The sequence below is a fragment of the Mirounga leonina genome, unplaced genomic scaffold (genome assembly GCF_011800145.1).
Source record: "Mirounga leonina isolate KUSES-001 unplaced genomic scaffold, KU_Mleo_1.0 Mir_151, whole genome shotgun sequence".
Taxonomy (NCBI): domain Eukaryota; kingdom Metazoa; phylum Chordata; class Mammalia; order Carnivora; family Phocidae; genus Mirounga; species Mirounga leonina.
Genome location: NW_023270377.1, coordinates 82,880,798 through 82,905,742, shown reverse-complemented (window position 1 = coordinate 82,905,742; position 24,945 = coordinate 82,880,798). Strand labels below are relative to the sequence as shown.

Genomic DNA, 24,945 nt, shown 5'->3' with positions numbered 1-24,945 from the left:
TATTCAAAACAGTAATGTTTAAACACTACTTTTATACCCCACATTGCCATGTATCACCCCACTGAGGGTTCCATGGAAGCTGGTAGGTTTTATTAGTAAATTGTATTATGGCATCTAATTTAAACACATGCTTTATTTGTTATATACGTCAAGTGACAAATTTACTAATAATCCAAATCACGTATGAAACAAGAACTAGGACCTCTTATCAACTCTGTAAAATAGATATTATAAATCATCTATTTTTAAAAGATTGAATAACTGGCCTAATATTGCATAACTGGGAAGAAGCTGAGGTAGAATTCAAATTTCTTTTTCAGATAATACATCACAAACTATTTTAAATTATTAAAGTGTCTGAGAACTTCATTTTAATTATTTGAAGCCATTTAAACAAATGCTAACTAAATCCTCACAATAACCTCTGACTCTCTACTATTACTTCAGTTTTACTTGAAAGTGGGACTGAGTACGAGAGGGTAAGTTGCTCATCACTCATAGGGCTAGACTTTGAACTCAGGATGTCTGACTCTCTCAACTGTGGTGTTGTATTCTCATGTGGTAGATTAGGCATATAGAACACAACATACTACATAATCTTGAAAATATTAAAAATTAGAGGCCAGAGCGACTGACAGACTCCATGGCTCCTGAATCCATCAGGAAGAGCTTTCAGTTTTCCTGAAATGAGAATGGACTCAATTCCCTTCTAGAATGTGGTAGGTTCTACTTTCCTCTTCATTTTCATTAATTGGGTGCAGCCTCCCTCTCTTTTCCCAGCCACTGACAGGAGTCAACAAGGAACCCCAGTACACTGAGTGTTCTAGAAAGACCTATGATCCTTGGTAATAGGCTCATTAATACTTTGGTCCTGATAGTCTCAAGGCCTATTCTTTGGTGGTCTTTATTCACATCTATCTCAGTTACCTTAATGAGCCCAAGTTCTAATTCCCTACCCTCCATTCCATACCCGTCTGCATATCTGCCCCCATTTCTATCCTTCTGATTTCTGAAATCTTTCCACCAGGTCTTCTTTGACTCCTGGCCAGTCTTCCAGCCCCTTCCTCTAGATCCATCCTCATCCTCTTCTCTGAATGTTCCTTTTTCCTTCTTGTTATAGAGGAACTCCAACTCTCTCCTGAGAGTCATTTTCCTCTTCAGCCTTTTCGAGTGGTACCTGATTTCTCTCCCATACTCATTTTATCATGGGGCATGAAGCTGTGGTACATCTTTTCCTTGCTCTGCTACTAAACTCTTTTCCTCCACCCACTTCCCAGACAACACCCAGCTTTGAGTCTCTGATCATCTGACTGTCTCACTCAGGACCTCTCAAGTTGCAGTCCTTTACAGATGTTGTAGGTCTCTTTTCCTCACTGATTAAAGGTTTAATTTGTAAGCTTGCTCTCATTTTCTTCAACTTTTCCAACATAATTCCTGAGGATTTCAATGTCCACATAGTCCTAGAGGATTCTTCCAATACCCTGACCTCTCCATTCGTTGGCCTTCTCCCTTCCAGTGATTTTAGTCTCTGTTTTTCCTCAGTCATCCACTCTCAAGGTCATATGCTAGATCTTGTCATTACCAATAACCCAACTCCTTCCATAATATCAATTTAAAGCCTTTCACTCTTGCATCACCATGGTCCACCTTTATAGTTAGTTTCTCAATTCCAACAGTTCTTCAGACATGCTTAAACATCCCATCAGATTTTCCTTTTCACACCCTTGAGCCCTTATTTATTATCTTATCCAGCTTAATTCCATGGCCCGTTATTATAATCACTCCCTTACATATAACCTCATTTCTCTTGTCATTTTCTCTCCTCATGGCAAAGCCACAACCTTAGTAAAATCTAGTAGGCTCTTAATGTTGTCAGGCAGTCATACCACTTTCTCCTAGTGCTTTCATTCTCTCATATTCCTAAATGACTACTTATGACCTACTCTTGTTTCCTCAACTTCCAACAACTCATGCTCACATATAACAGTCTTACTTCCTATTTCACTACAAAAACTGAAGCAACCAGAAGAAACATGGGCTTATTTGGCCCCCAGTTTACCTAAAAACAAGCAAATACTTCTTTTTACTTTGCTTTTGAACTACTTGGCCCTTTCTCTATTTTTTTTTTTTGTAGCAAAACTCATCAAAAGATGTCTATATTCACTGTCTCCAATGTTTCTCCTCTTTTAAACTCACTTGAATCAGTCTGTTATACCCACCATTCTGCCAGAATGAAATATCAATGACCTCCACCTAATTATATCTGGCACCTAATTCCTAGACCTCCTTTTATTGAGCTTAGCAGGGGCAATAAATGTGATTTTTCTATTTTCTTTGGAATACTTTCATTTGATTTCTAGTGCATCACATCTATTTTTTTCTCACCTCAATAGTTTTATTGTGTTTACTATGTTGAGTCTTCATCTTTTCCCAGATCCTTTTTGAACACCTATTTGTCTCCCACTATACTTTCTCCAGTGATTTTCTCAAGATTTATGGCTTCTAATACTATGAATAAACATTGCTAAATGTTTATATCCATCCAAGACCTGTCACATGTACTGCAAACTCAAGTCCAACTGCATGGTGTTTATCTGTTTAAATATCTTCTAGGCAAATCAGATTTAACATGCCAAATTGGAATTCCTTATCATCTCCCAGTTACTTCTATACTTTTCCTCATTTCTCTTATGGATATTTGGTTAATATTTATTCCTCCTCACCCCACCCCCCCTTTTTTAAAATTATTTTTTACTCCACATCTAATCCATTAGCATATTCTATCAGTGCTATATTCAAAATATATCCAGATTACAGTTGCTTTCATTCTTAGGCTTCTAGTCTAATCCCTATCTATTATCACATATATTATTATAATAGCTTCAAAACTGGTTTTCCTGCCTTTGTTCTTGTTTCCTATAGCATAAATTGCTAGGCTTATATTTTACTTGAAGGTAGGTGCCCGACCAAGGACTAAAATTCCCAGCCTTGTAGGACATAGGCAGAACCATGTGAATAATTCTAGCCAATGGAAGGCAACTGAGTTGGTCATATTTTTGAGCTGAGGTTGTTGATTATGCATTACTCATTTCTCATGTTCCCTTCCCCAGAAGCCACAGAGATCTGTTGTGGAAGACCACTGTATCACAAGATGGAAGGAATATGGATCCATATGTCACTAATTAGAAGAGAGTGATCCAAGAGAGATACCTATCCAGGAACATCTATGTTGGGTTTTGTGCGAACAATAAACACACAATTTTAATAAGCCTTTGATATTTTCAGATTGTTACAACATATATTCTCTCTGATGCATTTCCTTACAGCCTATTCTCCACTAAGCTGTCTGAGTGATCTTGTTAAAACATAGCTCAAATACATCACTCTTCTGCTCACATACTTACTCTAGTCACACAGGCCTCTTAGCTATTCCTGGAATGCACTAACTGCTCTTCCACTTCAAGGCTTTTTACTCATTCTTTTCTATGCCTAGAGTGCTCTGCCACTAATTTTTTGTATGCCTGCTTCCTCATCTATTTTGTCACCCTCTTGGCCTTTCCTTGGCTAATTAAAATGAACTTACTACTATCTCACACAATATTTTATCTGCTTTGTTCATTTGAACTCCCACACCTAGGAATATACCTAGAACATTGTAGGAAATCAGTAAATATTTGTTTTTTTAAATGGAAGAATGAACTGATTCAACAAATTCATTACAGTTTTAATCTATTGAAACATTCAACGTTCATTGAGTTCAGTACATATGAGGTTCTCTGGCTTAGAGAACCCTAACCCACACACATATACACACCCCATCCTTTGCCTCTAACTTTTTGGGTATTGTTTTAATATCATTTCCTAAAGCCAGAAGTTCAATTCTCCTTTTTTGATGCCTTTCTTCCATTATCTATCATGCTCTGCTCATGCCATCATACAAATTTTTATATAAACATTTTTATATTTTTGTCAACTTAGCTATTAGATTATGACAGACACGGTATGATGTTTGGAATATGCTTACATTGTCTGACTTGTGATCTTATACTCCTGTATTTCAGTATGAAAAGAACATGCCTTAAATGCATATTATTGCTGGTCCAAAGAAGAGAGATATCTGAAACAGATTTGAATTCAACCCACATACTGAAGCAAATCCAATTAAGCCTTGCCTAGATTACCCTAACTTTGGAGACCTGCAGATTGTGACTGAGATATAAGTGACTGAGTTTGGAGATGGTTTTTATGTGTAATTATTGTGAAAAGAACTAACTGATAGAGAACTAACTGTCCTTTTTTCATTCTTTTCTTCCCCCAAATTTTGAAAATATTTTATTTTCAGGCCAGAGAAGAAGTTTTACTTCTATATTTCTGATGAAAATACTAGAAATTTTAGAGGAGGGCAGGGAAAATGACAGAGTAGGAGGATCCTGAACTTACCTTGTCCTAGGGACACACCAAAACAACAACTACTGTTACAACTACCTCTGAAAATGATCCAAATGCTGGCAAAACAGATCTTCTACAACTAGTCATAGAGAGAGACTACATCCAAAAGGATAAAGGGAGCAGAGATAATGGGATCAGGAACCAAATCCCTGGCACAACTGACCAAAAATGGGAGACACATCACAAGCACCAAGAATTGAGAGGATTGGATCCCATACTAGGTATGCCTGGCCCTGGGGATGCACACTGAGAAGATGAGTCCCCATAATATCTGGCCTTGAAAATCAGCAGGGTTTAACTTCAGGAGAACCCAGGGGGCAATAAGAAACAGAGTCCCCAGTATTTTAAATAACTATACTGGAGATACAGACATGAAACAACAGCTTGGAAAGCACCTGGAATACATGTGAAGATTTACTGACTAATTTTAGGACATGCACTAAAGGGGCAAATTTCCCCTTTCTGCACATTTCCCCAAGAACAAAAGTTTGGTATTCCATTTTCTTGTGCTCCTCCAGCCTAGATAGCTGGATGCTTATGGGAGCCAGTTCTAACATTCTCCATTTACACTGGTGGCATGTGAGCTTCCCTGATGTTACCCTCCAGATCTGTCCCACCCAACCTGCCTGCCTTGGCAGGTCACCTCCAACGTGGCTCCTGCCTCACTAAACCAGCAGGCAGCCTCAGCTGGTACTGGTGCCCCTCCAAAATGATTCCTGCCCTGGGGGTTGGAAGATAACCTTATATGCCAGCATGCACACATTTCTTGCAGCCAGGCCCTTTTGCTGGCTGAACAGGGAGCAAGCCCTACCTTCAGTGCACCCATAGCTGTCAGAGCTGTTGAATACAAACAGCCAGGATGTAGGTCAGCCTTGCACACTAGCAAGCTTATGGTACCTGTATCTGGGCTTCAACAGTGCAAGGAGAAAACTCTGACCAGTGTGCCCACAGTAGGCAAAGCAGGTCACTGCACTCAGCTTGGCCAAGTCCCAGCCCAACCACCAATGTGCCCACAGCAATCATAGCAACAACAGGGGGTTATATGCAGCCACAAACATCCCTGGAGACATCCCTGGAGTTCCTAATTCTGGAGACTGGGGAATTGAGATATAGGGCATCACAGAAACTCTACTACACAAAGCCAGTACTCTCAAGACCAGGAGGACATAGCTGACCTAATATATAGAAACAAATACAGAGAGTTAGACAAAATGAGGAGACAGAGGAATATGCCCCAAATGAAAGAACACGAAAAAAAATCACACACAAAAAACTAAAGAACAGGAAGATAAGCAATAAGACTTAAAGAGTTCTAAACAATGGTCATAATTGATACTGATTTTGAGAGAAGAGTGGATGAACTCAGAATTTCAACAAAGATATAAAAAAGTATAAAAAAATAATCAGGAGCTGAAGAATTTGATAACAAATGAAAAATATGCCAGAGGGAATCAAAAGCAGATTAGAGGATGCAGAACATATCAGTGATGTGGAAGACCATGTACTAGAAAGCAACCAAGCTGGACAGTAAATATAATAACAAATGAAAATAAGTTAAAGGAACTCAGAGATATCAAGCATAATGAACTTCATGTTACAGGAATCCCAGAAGGAGAAGAGAGAGAAGAGGGCAAAAACTTACTTGAAGAAATGATAGCTGGAAAATTCCCTTATCAGGGCAAAGAAACAGACATCTAGGTCTAGGAATCACAGAGAACCCCTAAAAAGTTGAATCCAAGAAGGTTGGCACCAAAACACATCACAATTAAAATGTCAATAATCAGATAATCCTAAAAGCAATAAGAGAGAAGCAATAGGTAATGTACAAGGGAAACCCTATAAAGTTTCCCTTAATTTTGAGGAGAAAATGAAGTCCAGAAGAGAATGGCATGAAATATTCAAAGTGATGAAAGAAAACGAAAACAAAAACAAAAACAAAAATCTACAACCAAGAATACTATACCTGGCAAGGTTATCATTCAGAACTGAAGGAGAGATAAAGAGTTTTCCAGATAAACAAAAGTTAAAGGAATACATCACAACTAAACCAGCCTTAAAAAAGGTTAAAAATAATTCTTTAAGTGGCACCTGGGTGGCTCAGTCAGTTAAGCGTCTGCCTTCAGCTCAGGTCATGATCCCAGGATCCTGAGATCGAGCCCCATGTCAGGCTCCTTGCTCAGTGGAGAGCCTGCTTCTCCCTCTCCTTTTGCCTGCAGCTCCCCTTGCCTGTGCTCTTGCTATCTCTTGCTATCTCTCGCTATCTATCAAATAAATAAAATCTGGAAAAAAAGAATTCTTTAAATAGAAAGAAAAGGCCATAGTTGGAAGAAAATTATAAAAGGAAAAAATTCACATGTAACAGCAAACATAGAAAAAGATTAAGAACTTATAAAGCCAGTACGGAGGTTAAAACAAAAAAGTGGTAAAATTAAGTATACAAAAATTATTTAAGGGATACACAAAGTAAAAAGATAAAAAGTATGATATGTACATAAAACATGGAAGGGGGAATAAAAATTTAGTGCTTTATAATGTGCTCAAACTTAGAACATCAACTTAATGTAGACTGCTATACCCAGAGGATGTTATATATGAACCACATCATAACCACACATCAAGAACCTGTGATACACATACACACACACATATAAAGAGAAAGGAGTCCAAGCATAACAATAAAGAAAGCTATCAAACCATAAGGAAAGAGAGAAGGAAAAAAAACTATGAAAACCAGATAACGATTCATAAAATGGCAGGAATTGCATACCTATCAATAATTACTTTAAATGTAACTAGTCTAAATGCTCCAGTCAAAACACATACAATGGTAGAATAGATTAAAAAAAAAAAAAAAAAAAGGACCCACCTATATTCTGTTTACAAGAGAGTACTTCAGACCTAAGGACATATAGAGACTGAAAATGAAGGGATGGAGAAGGATATTCCATGAAAATGGCAGGGAAAAAAAAAAAAGACAAATTAGACTTTTTTTTTTTTTTTTAAGATTTTATTTATTCATCTGACACAGAGAGAGACAGCGAGAGAGGGAACACAAGCAGGGGGAGTGGGAGAGGGGGAAGCAGGCTTCCCGCCAAGCAGGGAGCCCAATGTGGGGCTCAATCCCAGGACCCTGTGATCATGACCTGAGCCAAAGGCAGATGCTTAATGAACTGAGCCACCCAGGTGCCCCAAGACAAAATAGACTTTAAAACAGACTGTAACAAGAGACAAAGAAGGGTGTTACAAAATGATAAAAGTGTCAATCAAGTAAGAGGATATATCATTCATATATATATATATATACGTATATATATATATATACATACATATATATATATATACGTATATATATATATATATATACACACCCAATATGAGGACATCTAAATACGTAAAGCAAATATTAATGGACACAAAGGGAGAAATTAACAGTAATACAATAATAGTAGGGGACTTAAACACCCTACTTACAACAGGGGATAATCAAGACAGAAAAATCAATAAAGAAACAATGTCTTTGAACAACATATTAGACCAAATGAACTTGACAGCTACACACTGAAATTCCATCCAAAAACAACAGAATACAGATTATATTCAAGTACACATGGAACATTTTCCAGGATAGATCTCATGTTAGTCCACAAACAAGTCAATACATTTAAGAAGATTGAAATATATCATGCATCTTTTGTGACCATGACAGTATAAAACTAGAAATCAATCACAAGAAAAAAATACTGAAACAAAACAAAAAAAACAAACCCCACAAACACATGCAAACTAAACAACATACTGTTAAATAGCCAATGGGTCAATGAAGAAATCAGGAAATCAAAAAATACATGGAGACAAATGGGAAAGTATCCAAAATCCTTGATATACAGCTAAAGCAGTTATAAGAGGGGAATTTATAGCTATCCAAGCCTAATTCAAGAAATAATAAAATCTCAAACAATCTAACTTTACACCTAAAGGAAATACAAAAAGAAGAACAAAGCCCAAAGTCAGTAGAAGAAAGAAAATAAATGTCAGAGTAGAAATAAATGAAATGTCTGCTAAAACACAATAGAAAAGATCAATGAAACCAAGAGATAGTTCTTTGAAAAGATAAAATGTATAAACCTTCATCCAGACTCATAAAAAAAAAAAAAGAGAGGATCCAAATAAAAATCAGAAATAAAAGAAAAGTAATATCCAATACTACAGAAAAACAGAAGATTTTGAGGAACCACTGTGAACAATTATGTTCCAAACAATTGGACAACTTAGAAAAAAATGAATTTCTAGAAACACACATAGACAATCTGAAAATACCATTACTAGTGATAAAATTAAATTTAACCCCCCCAAAACAAACAAACAAAAAACACATCCAACAAGGAAAATCCCAGACCCAGACAGCTTCACAGGTGAATTCTACCAAATATTTAATGAAAAATTAATACCTATTCTTCTCAAACTATTCAAAAAAAATAAAAGATGAAGGAGAGCTTCCAAATACATTCTACAAGGCTTGATATAAAATGAGACAGAGACTACAAATAAATAAAACTACAAAACTACAGGTAAATATCCCTAATGAAAACAAATGTAGCAAACCTCAACAAAATATTAGCAAACTGCATTTATCAATACATTAAAAGGATCATTTACCACGATCAAGTGGGATTTATTCTAAGAATGCAAGGATGGTTCAATACTCACAAAACAATCAAGAGGAAACATCACATTAACAAGAGGAACAATAAAGACCATATGATCATCTCAATAGATGCAGAAAAGCATGTGACAAAGTTCAACATCCATTCATGATATAAATCCTCCACAAATATGAGAAACCCACAACTAACATCATACTCAATTGTGAAAAACTGATAGTTTCTCCTCTAAGATCAGGAACAAGACAAAGATGTCCACTCTCACCACTTTTATCAACATAGTATTGAAAATCCTAGCCAAATCAATCCAGCAACATACATACATACATACATACATACATACATACATGCCTTCCAAATTGGAAAGTAAGAAGTTAAATTGTTAATATTTTCAGATAATACAATACAATACATGGAAAACCCTAAAGACTTTACCAAAAAACTATTAGAAGTAACAAGTGAATTCAGTAAATTTGCAGGATACAAAATACAGAAAAACTGGTTGTATTTCTATACACCAGTAACAAAATAGCAAGAAAAGAAATTAAGAAAACAATTCCACTTACCATCATACTAAAAAGAATAAAATTCCTAGGAATAAACTTAACCAAGGAAGTGGAAGACCTGTACTCTGAAAACTATAAAACATTGATGAAAAAAAATTGAAGATGACAAAAACAAATGGAAAAAATATCCCATGATCAGGACTGGAAGAATTAGTATTGTTAAAGTGTCCATACTACCCAAAGCAATCTACAGATACAAATACAATTCCTATGAAAATGTCAACAGCATTTTTCACAGAACTAGAACAAATAATCCTAACATTTGTATGGAATCATAAAAGGCCCTGAATAGTCAAAACAATTTTGAGAAAAAAAGAATAAAGCTGAAGATATTGCAATCCCAGATTACAAGATACACTACAAAGACATAGTAACCAATACAATATGGTACCAGCATAAAATTAACATGCAGACCAATGAACAGCATGGAGAGGCCAGAAACAAAGCCACATTTATATGGTCAATTAATCAATGTAAAGGAGAAAGAATACACATGGGAAAAGACAGTCCCTTCAATAAATGGTGCTGGGAAAACTGGACAACTATATACAAAAGCATTATATTAGAGCACTTTCTTACACTATACACAAAATAAACTCAAAATGGATTAAAGATCTATATGTGAGATCTGAAACCATAAAACTCCCAGAAGAGAACACAGGCAGTAATTTCATTGACAATGGCTAATGTAATGTTTTTACAAATAGGTCTCCTCAGGCAAGGGAAACAAAAGCAAAAATAAACTACTGGGACTGTATCAAAAAGTTTTTGCATAGTGAAGTCAACAAAACAAAAAGGCAACCTACTGAATGGGAGAAGGTAGTTGGAAATAATATATCTGATAAGGGGTTAATATTCAAAATATATAGGAACTCATGCAAATCAATACCAAAAAACAAATTATCTGATTAAAAATTGGCAGAAAACCTGAATAGACAGGCTTCCAAAGAAGACATACAAGTGACCATAGACATGAAAAGATGCTCAACACCACTAATCATCAGGAAAATGCAAATCAAACCCACAATGAGATATCACCCTACACTTTTCACAATGGCTAGAATAAAAAAGACAAGAAAAAACAAGTGTTGGCAGGAATGTAGAGCAAAGGGAACCTTTGTGCACTGGTGGTGGGAATGTAAATTGGTAAAGCCACTGTGGAAAACAGTATGGATATTTATCCAAAAATTAGGAATAGAATTACCATATGATCCAGTAGTTCCACTACTTGGGATTTGCCTCCAAAAAATGAAAACACTAATTCAAAATGATATATCCACCCCTCTGTTTATTGCAGCATTATTAACAATAGCCAAGATATGAAAGCCACCCAAGTGTCCACTGATGGATGAATGAAAAAATAGATTTATACACAGGCATGCACACACACACACACACACGAGTATTACTCAGCTATGAAAAAGGATGAAATCTTGCCATTTGTGACAACAGTGATGGACCTAGAGGGTATTATGCTAAGTGAAATAAGTCAGACAAAGAAAGACAAATACCATATGATTTCATTCAAATGTGAAATCTAATAAACAAAACAAATAATCAAAAAGAAGCATCAGACCTATAGAGAACAAACCAATGGTTGCCAAAGGCAGGGGGAAAGGGGAGGAGGAGATACATGCTTTCAGTTATGGAATGAATAAGTCACAGGAATAAAAGGTACAGCATAGGGAACATAGACCATGATATTTTAATAGTATTGTATGGTGACAGATGATAGCTACATTTGTGAGCAAAGCATAATGTATAGCTATTGAATCACTATGTTGTACATCTGAAACTTATGTAAATTGTGTGTCAACTATAATCAAATAAAGATATATATATACATATATATAATAAATTTTAAAAATGCCATAAAAACATTAAAGTGGAAATGCCATATGATCTAGTAATTCCACTGTTGGTTTTTTTATTCAAAACAGAAACTGTAATTTGAAAAGATATTCACCTCTCTCTCTCTCTCTCTCTCTATATATATATACATATATCTCCATATGATGGAATATTACTCAGCCATAAAAAAGAATGAGATCTTGCTATTTGCCACAACATAGATGGGAATACAGGGTATTATGCTAAGTGAAATAATTCAGAGAAAAACAAGTACCATATGACTTCCCTTATATGTGGAATCTAAAAAACAAAACAGAAACAGACTCATAAATGTGGAGAACAAGCTGGTGGTTGCCAGAGGGAAGGTGGGTGGGGGGATGGGCAGAATAGATGAAGGAGATTAAGAGATACAAACTTCCAGTTATAGAATAAATAAGTCTTGGAGATGAAAAGTACAACATATGCAACAAATCCATAATATTGTAATGATGTATGGTGACTCTACTTATTGTGGTAAGCATGAGTAATGTATAGAACTGTCAAATCACTATGGTGTACACCTGATACTAAATACAACATTATATGTCAACCATGGTTTAATAAAAAAAAAAAATACTACACATTTTACTGTTTTAAGCTAAATCACTGAGGAATGGGAAAAAGATGGGGTAAGTCACCTATGGATCCTTTAATTTATATAAAACCCTCTTAAATACCCCTTCTGTGAAATTGTTCCAATCAACATGTACATTAAAATGGCTAAAGAGGTTTCCACTTGAAACACAAAATCAAATTTTTTCCACTTGTGACCAAAACCCACATGTATCCTTTGGAACTGGGGATCAACAGAGTGAAACCACTCAGTTGGAGCTTATAAATGTTGTCAGTTCCCGAAGCTGCTGATTGCATTCTGGGAATCCAGGAATGTTTCAGGATAATAGCTAACTGCATGGAATTGAAAGGTAAAAACTAAACTTCTCTTACACATGGTACAGTCTTTGTGAGAACAACCTATCATTTATTTCCTCAAACACATTCGATACAACGTTTTTGCAGCCGAGGTACCTTTAGCCATGCAAAGCAGGATGTTATTCTCTTGTATCTGCTGCCAGAGGGACTGGAAGAGCAACAGCCTTAAAGGAAATGTAAACATCTTTCATTTAGCTAAATGGAGTGTGAACTAGAGTTGCTATATTAAAGAAGGAGCCAAAATAGACAAACATACACATGCATGCATACACACATGTGCATACACACACATACACACACACACACACAATCTTCTAGCTCTCTTGATTCTATGAAAATTCGAAAGACAAATTCACATTTCTATCAGTTTGTCGTTTTATACTGTATAAAGATCACCTTATTGGAATTTACTCTTGCCATGTGATTCTTATATTTTAAAAATAGCAAACATTTATATAGCTCTTGCTATATGTGAGCCATTGTTCTAAGCATTTTATAATTAATTCACATTATTTTCTTTTTTTTTTAAGATTTTATTTATTTATTTATTTGAGAGAGAGAGACTGAGAGAGAGAGCACATGAGAGGGGGGAGGGTCAGAGGGAGAAGCAGACTCCCCGCCGAGCAGGGAGCCCGATGCGGGACTCGATCCAGGGACTCCAGGATCATGACCTGAGCTGAAGGCAGTCGCTTAACCAACTGAGCCACCCAGGCGCCCCAAATTCACATCATTTTCAACATAACCCTCTAAGGGAAGTAATTTTATTATCCTCATACAGCTCATGGTGTAACTATAACACAGAAAACTTAAGTGATTTTCCCAACATCACACAGTAAATGATAGAAGATTTGTTTCTAGAATCCATGTTCAAAAAACTGAAAAGCTTGTACATATTAAATCAATGCAAAAATCAGGCTGCAGTTTTTTAAAATGTGATTTATTTAAGAATGATGATTTCAGATCTCACTGTGTAGATAACTTAGTAAAAACAAAACAATTTAAAGGCTAGGATTCTTTTATCTATCTATTCATTGATTACTCTGTCTTATTTAAGTCTAATTATGAAAACCATTTACCTTTTTCTGTACACATCTTATTTAACTAACTGTAATGTGAATTCATCACACACATAGACAAAGCCTCACTTGAGGTATTAAGAGTGAGAAGGGAAAGAAAAGAGAAAAAAAAAATGCTGCCCAAATTAAGAAAGACAAATTACACAATAGTTATTTGTAAAACAGATCAATTTTTTTCAAGTACTATAAAGTCAAAGGAAAGATAAAAGACAGCAAGATAAATTCAGCAAGGTTTTAGCAATAACCACTATCATCTTTAGATCATTATTGGAGACTTAGCTCTATCTAAAGAGTGAAAGTGTGTATGTAAGAAACTTATTTATAGGTAGTTGAACATTCAGTATTTCAGATGTGTTAAGTACTTTACACATGATGTGGAGTACAAAGATAAAGCCACAGGGACTAAATAAGAGTTCTGGTCCAAGATGGCAATGTAGGAAGACCCTTTACTCACCTTCTCCATTGACATGCCAAACCCAACACTGATTTATAGACCAATTCCTCCTGAAGAAAAACTGAGGACTGACTGAACAGTTTCTTCACAGCCAAAGACAGACCACACAGAGAACAGCAAAAGAGACAGAGGTACAGTAATGAAGGGAAATCCTCAGCCTGGAAGCTGCCAACTATTGTGGGGAAGGATGGGGCTGAGGGACCATGAGCAGATTCATCTACCCTGGGGCACAGAAAAAAAAAAAAAAAAAAAGCTGCTGTTTCAAATAGTAATCAGTATATAAAAGATCCAGCCTTAGAACTCCACCAGATGGGGGGGAGCTGCTGGAAATCTATCTGGGTCAGAGGGGCTGGCAAGCACCACAGGTGATGTTTGCCCCCAATCTTGATAGAGCAGAGAAGAGCAGTGTTCCAGGTGCCACAGCTGGCCTGCCACCTCACAAGCCCCGGACCTCTAGCCCACACCAGCCCTAGCCATAGCACAAAGGCAGCCCACAGTGTGGCACACACCAGAACGCTCCTTGTCAGTGCTCATTACACATTACAGCTCCAGTCACTGTGCCAAGGGGAAAGAGACACAAAGCACCCCAGAACACTCCAGGCCCATACCACTTTGGCTCCAGATAGCTTGCTAGGGCACCCCTGGAACACAGCATTCTGGGACCTCCTGACCCACGACTGCTTTGGCTCCAGCTACCTGGCCAACGTGCCTCTTCTGTGGAGCACCCCAGGACCCCCATCCTGTACCACACTTTGGCCCAGCTAATCTACCAAGGTGCCCTGAGTGTGGAGTGCCCTAGGACACCACAGCCCATGCTCCCTTGGCTCCAGTCACACTGCCAGGGCACTCCCTGTACTAAGGACCCCAGGGTACTCTGGCTTGCACCCATTTCAGCTTCGGCTGTCCTGCCAGGGTGCCCTCTGTGTGCAGAGCATTGGCACTGCCACAGTGCCCATTTCAGCTACAGCTGGCCTGCCAGGGTGCCACCTGGAGTACCCTGCCTTGGCTCCACCTGCCCTACCAGGGTACCTCCTGTGCAGAGCATTTGGTACCCCCTGGCTCATGCCCTGCTTCAGCTCCAGTTACCCTACCAGTGTGCCCTTTGTATGGAGAGCCATGGGATATCCTGGTTGCATCTACTTCAGCTTCAGCTATACTGTTAGGGTGCCCTCTGTATAGAGAAACCAGGGACTTCCTTGGCCCATGCCCACTTTAGTTTCACCTGTCCTGCCAGGGTACACTCTATGTTGAGAGCCCTGGACCCCCAGGCTTATACCCAATTAAGCTTCACCTATCCTGCCAGGGTATCCTCTGTGCAGAGAGCCCTGATTGCCCAAGCCCATGCCCACTTCAGCTCTGGCCATCCCTAAGAAACCCTAACACAGTGTGCCCCAGGACTCCCAGCCCACCCCAGCCACAGCTCCAACCAGCCAGCCAAAGTCACCTGGTATGCACACTCTATACAGGGGTTGACCATACATGAGACCATCCTTTCACATTTAGGAAAAGTATTTATTCTGCCTAATTCACAATTACAGAAAGTCAAGCAAAATGGACAGACATATGAATATGCTCCAAAAAAAAAAAAAAAAAGAACAACACAAAACCCCCCAAAAATAAATAAAATGAAGAGATGCATTATGTTTGATAAAGTGTTTCAAGTAATGATCATAAAGATGCTCACCAGACTGGAAAGAGGGTGGGGGATCTCAGAAATTCAACAATGAGATTGCAAATATAAAAAAGAACCAATCAGAGTTGAAGAAGAATACCATAACTAAAATTTAAAACAAACAAACAAACAAAAAAACACTAGAAGGAATCAACAATAGATTAGTAGATGCAGAAGAATAGATCAGTAATCTGGAAGACAGGGTAATGGAAAGCACCCAAACAACACTAAGATAAAAAAAGAATTAAAAAAAAAATGAAGATAGGGTAAGGGATTTCTTGAACAACATCAAGCAAAGTGACATTCACATTATAGGGGTCCCAGAAGGAGAGAAAGGGGCAGAAAACGTATATGAAGAAATAATAACTGAAAAATTCTCTAACTGGGAAAATAAAAAGACCTCTAGATCCAAGAAGCTAAGAGACTTCCATAAAAGATGAACCCAAGTTTGTCCACATCTAGACACATAATGATTAAAATGTCAAAGGTTAAAGTTAAAGAGAATTTTTTTAAAAATCAGCAAGAGAAAAGCAAAAGTTATATAAGGGAAATACCATAAGTCTATCAGCTAATTTTCAGCAGAAACTTTGCAGGCCAGAAGAGAATGGTATGCTATATTCTTTATTTTTTTTTATTTATTTTTTATTTTTTAAAGATTTATTTATTTGAGAGAGAGAATGAGAGAGAGAGAGAGCACATGAGAGGGGGGAGGGTCAGAGGGAGAAGCAGACCCCCTGCTAAGCAAGGAGCCCGATATGGGACTCGATCCCGGGACTCCAGGATCATGACCTGAGCCAAAGACAGTCGCTTAACCAACTGAGCCACCCAGGCGCCCGGTATGCTATATTCTAAAACCAGAAAGTAAAAATAAATAAATAAATAAATAAAAGAACAACAACAACAACAAGAAAACATACTCTGCTCAGGATAATTATCATTCAGAAGTGAGAAGGAATAAAGTCTTTTTCAAACAAAAATTAAAGAATTCATCACCAAAAAATCAGACTTACAAGAAATGTTAAAGGGACTTTAAGGGGAAAAGGCCATAATTAGAAGAAAATTATGACTGGAAAAATATAAAATATGACATATGCATAAAACTTGAAGGAGGTCATAAAAAAGTTATTTTAGAATGTGTTCCAACATAAATGACCATCAACTTAATATAGACTGCTATATACTTAGGATTCTATATATGAACCTTATGGTAATCATAAAACCAAAATCTATAACAGATACACAAAAAAATAAATAGAAATTCAGGTATAACAATAAAGAAAGCCATCAAACCACAAGAAAAGAGCAAAAGAAAAAAACAGAATAACTACAGAAATAATCAGAAAGCAATATGGCAATGAGTGTATATATATCAATAATTACTTTAAATATAACTGGTCTAAATTGCCAATTAAAAGACACAGAATGGCAGAATAGATAAAAAGCATAACTTATGTACATGCTGCTACAAGAGACTCATTTCAGACCTGAAGACACATATAGAGTGAAAGGGAAAGGATGCAAAAACATACCATGCAAATATAAGCAAAAACAAAAATAAAACAGTAGCAATACTTAGGTCACACAAAATAGACTTTAAAACAGAGTGAAACAAGAAACAAAGAAGCATGTTACATAATGATAAAAAAGGTCAATTCAACAAGAGGATATAAGAAATGCAAATATCTATACATCTACTATGGGAGCACTTAAATACATAAAGTAAGTAATAGCAGACATAAAGGGAGAGATTGACAATAATACAGTAATAGTAGGAGAGTCTAACACCCCACTTATATCAATGGATAGATCATCTAGGCAGAATATCAACAAGGAAACAGTGTCTTTGAATGACACATTAGACCAGATGAACTTAACAGATATATAGAAAACATTCCATCCAAAAACAACAGAAGAATACACATTATTTTCAAGTTCATATGAAATATTTTCCAGGCTAGATCACATGCTAGGCCACAAAACAAGTCTCCATAAATTTAAGAAGACTGTAAACCTATCATGCATCTTTTTGGACTACAACTATACGAAACTAGAAATTGATCCCAAGAAAAGAAAAATGGAAAAAAATAAACACATGCAGGCTAAACAACCTGGTGCTAAATGGCCAAAGGGTCAATGAAAATCAGAGGAAATAGAAAATACATGGAGACAAATGAAAATGAAAACACAGCTATCCAAAATCTGTGGGATACAACTAATGCAGTTTTAAAGGGAAATTTATAGCAATACAGCTATAACTCAAGAAATAAGAAAAAATATCAAACAATCTAACCATACACCTCAAAGAAGTAGAAAAAGAAGAACAAAGTCCTAAGTTAGTAGAAGTAAGGAAACAATAAAGATCAGAGCAGAAATAAATGAGACTTTAAAAAATTAGAAAAGATCAATAAAACCAAAAGCTATTCTATGAGAAGATAAAATTTATAAAGTTTTGGCCAGACTCATCAAAAAAGAGAGAGGACCCCCCAAAAATTCAGAAATGAAAGAGAAGTAACAACTTACAGTACAGAAATACAGTGGATTATAGGAGAATATAAAAATTACATGTCAAAACTGGACAACTTAGACAGAATGGATAAATTCCTAGGAACATACAGTTTTCTAAAACTGAGTCAGGAAGGTATAGAAAATCTAAAGAGACTATTACTAGAAATAAACTTGAATTGGTAATCAAAAACTCCAACAAATGTCCAGGACCAGATAAATCCCCATGTGAATTCTACCAAAGATTTAAAGAAGGGTTAATACCTATTCTCCCCAATCGATTAAAAAAAAAAAAAGAAGAAGAAGAAGAAGAAGAGAAAGGAAAACTTCCAAACACATTCCACAGGCCAACATTATCCTGATGCCAAAACCAGACCAAAAAAACACTACAAAATAGAAAAACTACAGTAAGTATCCCTGATGAAAATAAATGCAAAAATCATCAACAAAATATAAACAAACCACATTCAACAAAATATTAAAAGAATCGTTCACCACAATCAAATGATATTTATTCTGGGGATGCAAGAATGGTTCAATATGCACAAATCAACCAACATGATACACCACATTCAGAAAACAAAAGATACAAATTATATGGTCATCTCAATAAATGCAGAAAAAGCATTTGACAAGATTTAACATCCATTCATGATAAAAAACCCTCCACAAATATGAGAAACCCATAGCAAACATCATACTCAATGGTGAAAATGGACAGCTTTTCCTCTAAGATCAGGAAGAAGAGAACGATGTCCACTCTCAACACTTTTACTTATCATATTCCTGGAAGTCCTAGCCACAGTAATTAGACAATAAAAGCATCCAAATAGAAAGGAAGACGTTAAACTGTAGATGTTAAACATTTGCAGGTAACATGATGCTATAGGTAGAAAACTCTAAAGGTTCCATCAAAAACCTATTAGAAGTAATTAATCAGGTAAGTTGCAGGATTCAGAGTTAGTACAGAAAAACCAGTTGTGTTTCTATACACTAAAAATGAAGTATCAGAAAGAGAAATTAAGAAAATGATTCCATTTACAATTGTACCAAAAAGTAAAATACCTAGGACTAAAATAAAGGAGGCAAAATATCTAAAAAAACATAAAACGCTGATGAAAGAAATTGAAGTGCACACAAATGGAAAGGCATCCCATGCTCACAGATTAGAAAAATTAATATTGTTAAAATACCCATACTACCCAAAGTAATCTACAGACTCAATGCAAATTATCAAAACACCAATAGCATTTTTTACAGAACCACAATAAAACTACTAAAAGTTGTATGGAACTATGAAAGACTCCAAATAGCCAAAGAAATCTTGATAAGCAAACACAAAGCTGGAGATATCATAATCCCAAATTTCAAGATATACTACAAAGATGTAATAATTAAAACTGTAGGACAGTAGCACAAAAATAAACTCATAGACCAATGGAACAGAATAGAGAGGCCAGAAATAAACCCACACTTATTGTTAATTAATCCATGACAAAGGAGGCAAGAATATAACATGGGGAAAAGAGAGTCCCTTCAATAAATGGTGCTGGGAAAATTAGATGGCTACATGAAAAAGCATGAAATTGAATCACTTTCTTATACCATACATAAAAATAGACTCAAAATGGATTACATATCTAAACATGAGACCTGAAACCATAAAATTCCCAGAAGAGAATATAGACAGTGATTTCATTAACACTGGCCATGGCAATATTTTTATAGATATGTCTCCTCAGACAAGGGAAACAGAAGCAAAAATATGCTACTGCGTTTATATCAAAATACAAAGTTTTTGCACAGTAAAGGAAACCATAAAAAAAAAAAAAAGGCAACCTACCAAATAGGAGAAGATATTTGCAAATAACATATCCAGTAAGGGGTTAATATCAAAAAAATGAAAAACTTATACAACTAAAAAAAAAAAACTTTATACAACCCAATAGCAAGAACCAAATAATCTCATTTAAATATGGACAGAGGGGTGGGAGGAGCAAATGGTGAAGATGTAGGAGACCTAAATTTCAACTGGTCCCAGGAATTCAGCTAGATAGTTATCAAACCATTCTGAACACCTACAAACTCAACAGGAGATCGAAGAAAAGAAGAGCAGTAATTCTCTGAACAGAAAAGCGACCACTTTCTGGAAGGTAGGACATGCAGAGAAGTGAATCCAAGGCAATATTTGGGAATATAGACTGCACGGGGAGGGAGCCTCCATCTGCCACTTCTTGCAAGTGATAGGGCAGCAGAACACAAAATTGGAACTTTTAGAAGTCTGCTCCGCTGAGGGACATTGCTCCAGTGGCTAAGCTGGGGGTGGAACACTTGCTGGGACAGTGTGGTCTCAGGACCCTTGGGGTCACAGAAAGACCCAACATGCCTGAGTGCAGCAGAGCTCCCAGGTATCAGAGTGGGGAAGTGGCTGCAGAGATGGAGCTGAGGCTCAGGCTTTCAGCTCGGGGTTGCCATAAACCATGATCCATGGCATAGTCGGGCCACTGTTCTTCCAGCAGGGACCCAACAAGTGGCAGATCTGGGGAGACACCCCTTCCTCCCCCAGGAGGAGTGGCGTGGGAGCACACTGCAGGGATCGGCTGGGTTTGGAGACTCCACATGGGGTCAGGTGCCAGAGACAAAAACACTCGGTCACAGGCCAGGTGAGCACGGAGTACGGCTGGAGACCGGGGAGATGGGAGTGACTGACTGCTTTTCTCTGGGGGTGCACTGAGGAGTGGGGCCCCGAGTTCTCGGCTCCTCTGGGGTGGAGATTGGGAGGCCACCATTTTCATTCTCATCCTCCAAAGCTGTAGGGAAAGCTTGCAGGGAACAAAAGCTCCCGAGAGCAAACCCGAGCAGATTACTTAGCCTGGCCCCTAGCAAGGGCAGGGCAATTCCGCCTCCGGCAAAGACATTTGAGAATCACTGCAACAGGCCCCTCCCCCAGAAAGATCAGCAAGAACAGCCAGCCAAGACCAAGTTTATTGATCAATGAGAACTGCAAAACTCCAGCACTAGGGGAATACAGCACATAGAATTCATGGCTTTATCCCCATGATTCTTTAGTCTTTCAAAGTTAATTTTTTTTAACTTTATTTTTTTCTTTTACTATTTCTTTTTCTTTTCTTTTTTGAATTTTTCTTCTTTCCTTTTTCAACCCAAATCTTATCAATTCCTTTTTAAAAATCTTTTTTAATTTTCATTTTTACAGTCATATTCTATCCCTTCATTGTATTTAACTTTATTTTTTGTATACATATAAGGTTTTCTTTCTTTAAAATTTTGGGATACAGTTTCTTCTAAAAGACCAAAATATACCCTAAATCTAGTGTATGGTTTTGTTCTAGTCCCATGCCTCATCACGTTCTCTTTTTAAATTTTTCTTCTTTCTTTTTTCTACCAACTTTTCAATTCTTTTTAAAATCTTTTTTAATTTTCATCTTTACAGTCATATTTCCATCCCCTCATCATATTTACCCTTATTTTGTATATCTATATAAGTTTTTCTTTCTTTAAAATTTTGGGAAGCAGGTTCTTCTAACAGACCAAAATACACCCAAAATCTAGTGTGTGGCTCTTTTCTATTCACCAGCTTGATCATATTCTTTTCTTTTCTTTTCTCCCCAGTTTCGGGTCTCTTCTGATTAGTGCATATTTTTCTGGGGTTGTTGTTACCCTTTTAGCATTTTGTTCTTTCATTCATCTATTCTTCTCTGGACAAAATGACAAATGGAAAAACTCACCTCAAAACAAAGAACAAGAGGCAGTACCAATTGCCAGGGACCTAATCAATATGGACATTAGTAAGATGTTGGAACTAGAATTCAGAATGATGGTTATAAAGATACTAGCTGGGCTTGAAAAAAGCATAGAAGATACTAGAGAATCCCTTTCTGGAGAAATAAAACACTAAAATCTAACCAAGTCAAAATCAAAAAGGCTATTAATGAGGTACAATCAAAAATCGAGGCTCTAACTGCTAGGGTAAATGAGGCCAAAGAGAGGATTAGTGATATAGAAGACAAATGATGGAGAATAAAGAAGCTGAGAAAAAGAGAGAAAAACAACCACTGGATCACAAGGGGAGAATTCGAGAGAGAAGTGATACCATAAAGTGAAGCAACATTAGAATAATTGGGATCCCAGAAGAAGAAGAAAGAGAGAGAGGAGCAGAAGGTATATTGGAGCAAATTATACCAGGGAACTTCCCTAATTTGGGGAAGGAAATAGGCATCAAAATCCAGGAGGCACAGAGAACCCACCTCAAAATCAATAAAAATAGCTCAACACCCCAACATCTAAGAGTAAAACTCACAAATCTCAGAGGCAAAGAGAAAATCCTGAAAGCAGCTCGGAACAAGAGGTCTGTAACCTACAATGGTAGAGACATTAGATTGGAAGCAGAACTATCCACAGTGACCTGGCAGGCCAGAAAGGACTGGTATAATATATTCAGAGCACTAAATGAGAAAAATATGCAGCCAAGAATACTATACCCAGCTAAGCTGTCACTGAAAATAGAAGAAGAGATAAAAAGCTTCCAGGACAAACAAAAACTAAAAGAATTTGCAAACACAAAACCAGCCCTACAAGAAATATTGAAAGGGGTCCTCTAAGCAAAGAGAGAGCCTAAAAGTAACATAGCCCAGAAAGGAACAGAGACAATATACAGTAACAGTCACCTTACAGGCAATACAATGGCACTAAAATCATGTCTTTTAATAGTTACCCTGAATGTAAATGGGCTAAATGCCCCAATCAAAAGACATGGGCTATCAGATTGGATAAAAAAAAAAAAAAAAAAAAAGACCCACTGATATGATGTCTGCAAGAGACTCATTTTAGACCCAAAGATACCTCCAGATTGAAAGTCTGGGAGTGAAAAACAATTTACCATGCTAATGGACATCAAAAGAAAGCTGGGGTGGCAGTCCTTATATCAGACAAATCAGATTTTAAGCCAAAGACTATAATAAAAGATGAGGAAGGACACTATCTCATACTTAAAGGGTCTATCCAACAAGAAGATCTAACAATTTTAAATATCTATGCCCCTAACACAGGAGCAGCAAATTATATAAGCCAATTAATAACAAAATCAAAGAAACACATTGACAATAATGCAATAATAGTTGGGGACTTTAATACTCCCCTCACTGAAATGGACAGATCACTTAAGCAAAAGATCAACAGGAATAAAGGCTTTAAATGACACACTGGACCAGATGAACTTCACAAATATATTCAGAACATTCCACCCCAAAGCAACAGAATACACATTCTTCTCTAGTGCACGTGGAAGTCTCCAGAATAGATCACATCCTGGGTAACAAATCAGGTCTCAACCAGTACCAAAAGCCTGGGATCATTCCCTGCATATTTTTGGACCACAGTGCTTTGAAACTAGAACTCAATCACAAGAGGAAAGTTGGAAAGAATTCAGATACATGGAGGCTAAAGAGCACCTCTTAAAAATTAATGGGTCAACAGGGAAATTGAAGAATTTAAAAAATATCATGGAAACGAATGAAAATGAAAACACAACTGTTCAAAATCTTTGGAATGCAGAAAAGGCTGTCCTAAGAGGAAAGTATATAGCAATACAAGCCTTCCTCAAGAAACAAGAAAGCTCTCAAATACACAACCTAACCCTACACCTAAAGGAGTTGGTGAAAAAACAGCAAATAAAGCCTAAACCCAGCAGGAGAAGAGAAATAAGAAAGATCAGAGCAGAAATTAATGAAATAGAAACCAAAAGAACAGTAGAACAGATCAATGAAACTAGGAGCTGGTTCTTTGAAAGATTAATAAGATTGATATACCACTGGCCAGACTTATGAAAAAGAAAAGATAAATGGCCCAAATAAATAAAATATGAATGAAAGAGGAGAGATCACAACCAACACCAAAGAAATACAAACAATTATAAGAACACATTATGAGCAACTATATGCCAGCAAATTAGATAATCTGGAAGAAATGGATGCATTCTTAGAGACTTATAAACTACCAAAACTGAATCAGGAAGAAATAGGAAACCTGAACAGACCCATAACCGGTAAGGAAATTGAAGCAGTCATCAAAAATCTCCCAACAAGAGCCCAGGGCCAGATGGCTTCCCAGGGGAATTCTACCAAACATTTAAAGAAGAATTAATACCTATTCTTCTGAAACTGTCCCAAAAAATAGAAATGGAAGGAAAACTTCCAAACTCATTTTATGAGGCCAGCATTACTTTGATCCCGAAACCAGACAAAGACCCCATCAAAAAGGAGAACTACAGACCAATATCCCTGATGAACATGGATGCAAAAATTCTCACCAAGATACTAGTCAATAGGATCCAACAGTACATTAAAAGGATTATTCACCATGACCAAGTGGGATATATTCCTGGGCTGAAGGTTGGTTCAACAATCGCAAATCAATCAATGTGATACAATACATTAATAAAAGAAAGAACAAGAACCATATGATCCTCTCAATATATGCTGAAAAAGCATTTGACAAAGTATAGCATCCTTTCTTAATTAAAACTCTTCACAGTGTAGTGATAGAGGGTACATACCTCAATATCATAAAAGCCATCTATGAAAAACCCACAGCAAATATCATTCTCAATGGGGAAAAACTGAGAGCTTTGCCCCTAAGGTCAGGAACATGGCAGTGATGTCCACTATCACCACTGCTGTTCAACATAGTACTAGAAGTCCTAGCCTCAGCAATCAGACAACAACAAGAA

At 36.8% G+C, this 24,945-nt stretch overlaps 1 protein-coding gene and 1 long non-coding RNA gene across 2 annotated transcripts in view; one reads left to right on the top strand and one right to left on the bottom strand.

The window, feature by feature from the left end:
• Positions 1–6,018, top strand: part of LOC118012471 — a 275,259-nt gene extending 269,241 nt beyond the window's left edge. Inside the window, exon 8 of the transcript XR_004679715.1 lies at positions 3,111–6,018. The gene's annotated coding sequence lies outside the window, so the exon portion shown is untranslated. The remainder of the gene's footprint in view (positions 1–3,110) is intronic.
• Positions 1–24,945, bottom strand: part of LOC118012472 — a 157,667-nt gene that overhangs the window by 94,046 nt on the left and 38,676 nt on the right. The window lies entirely within an intron of this gene.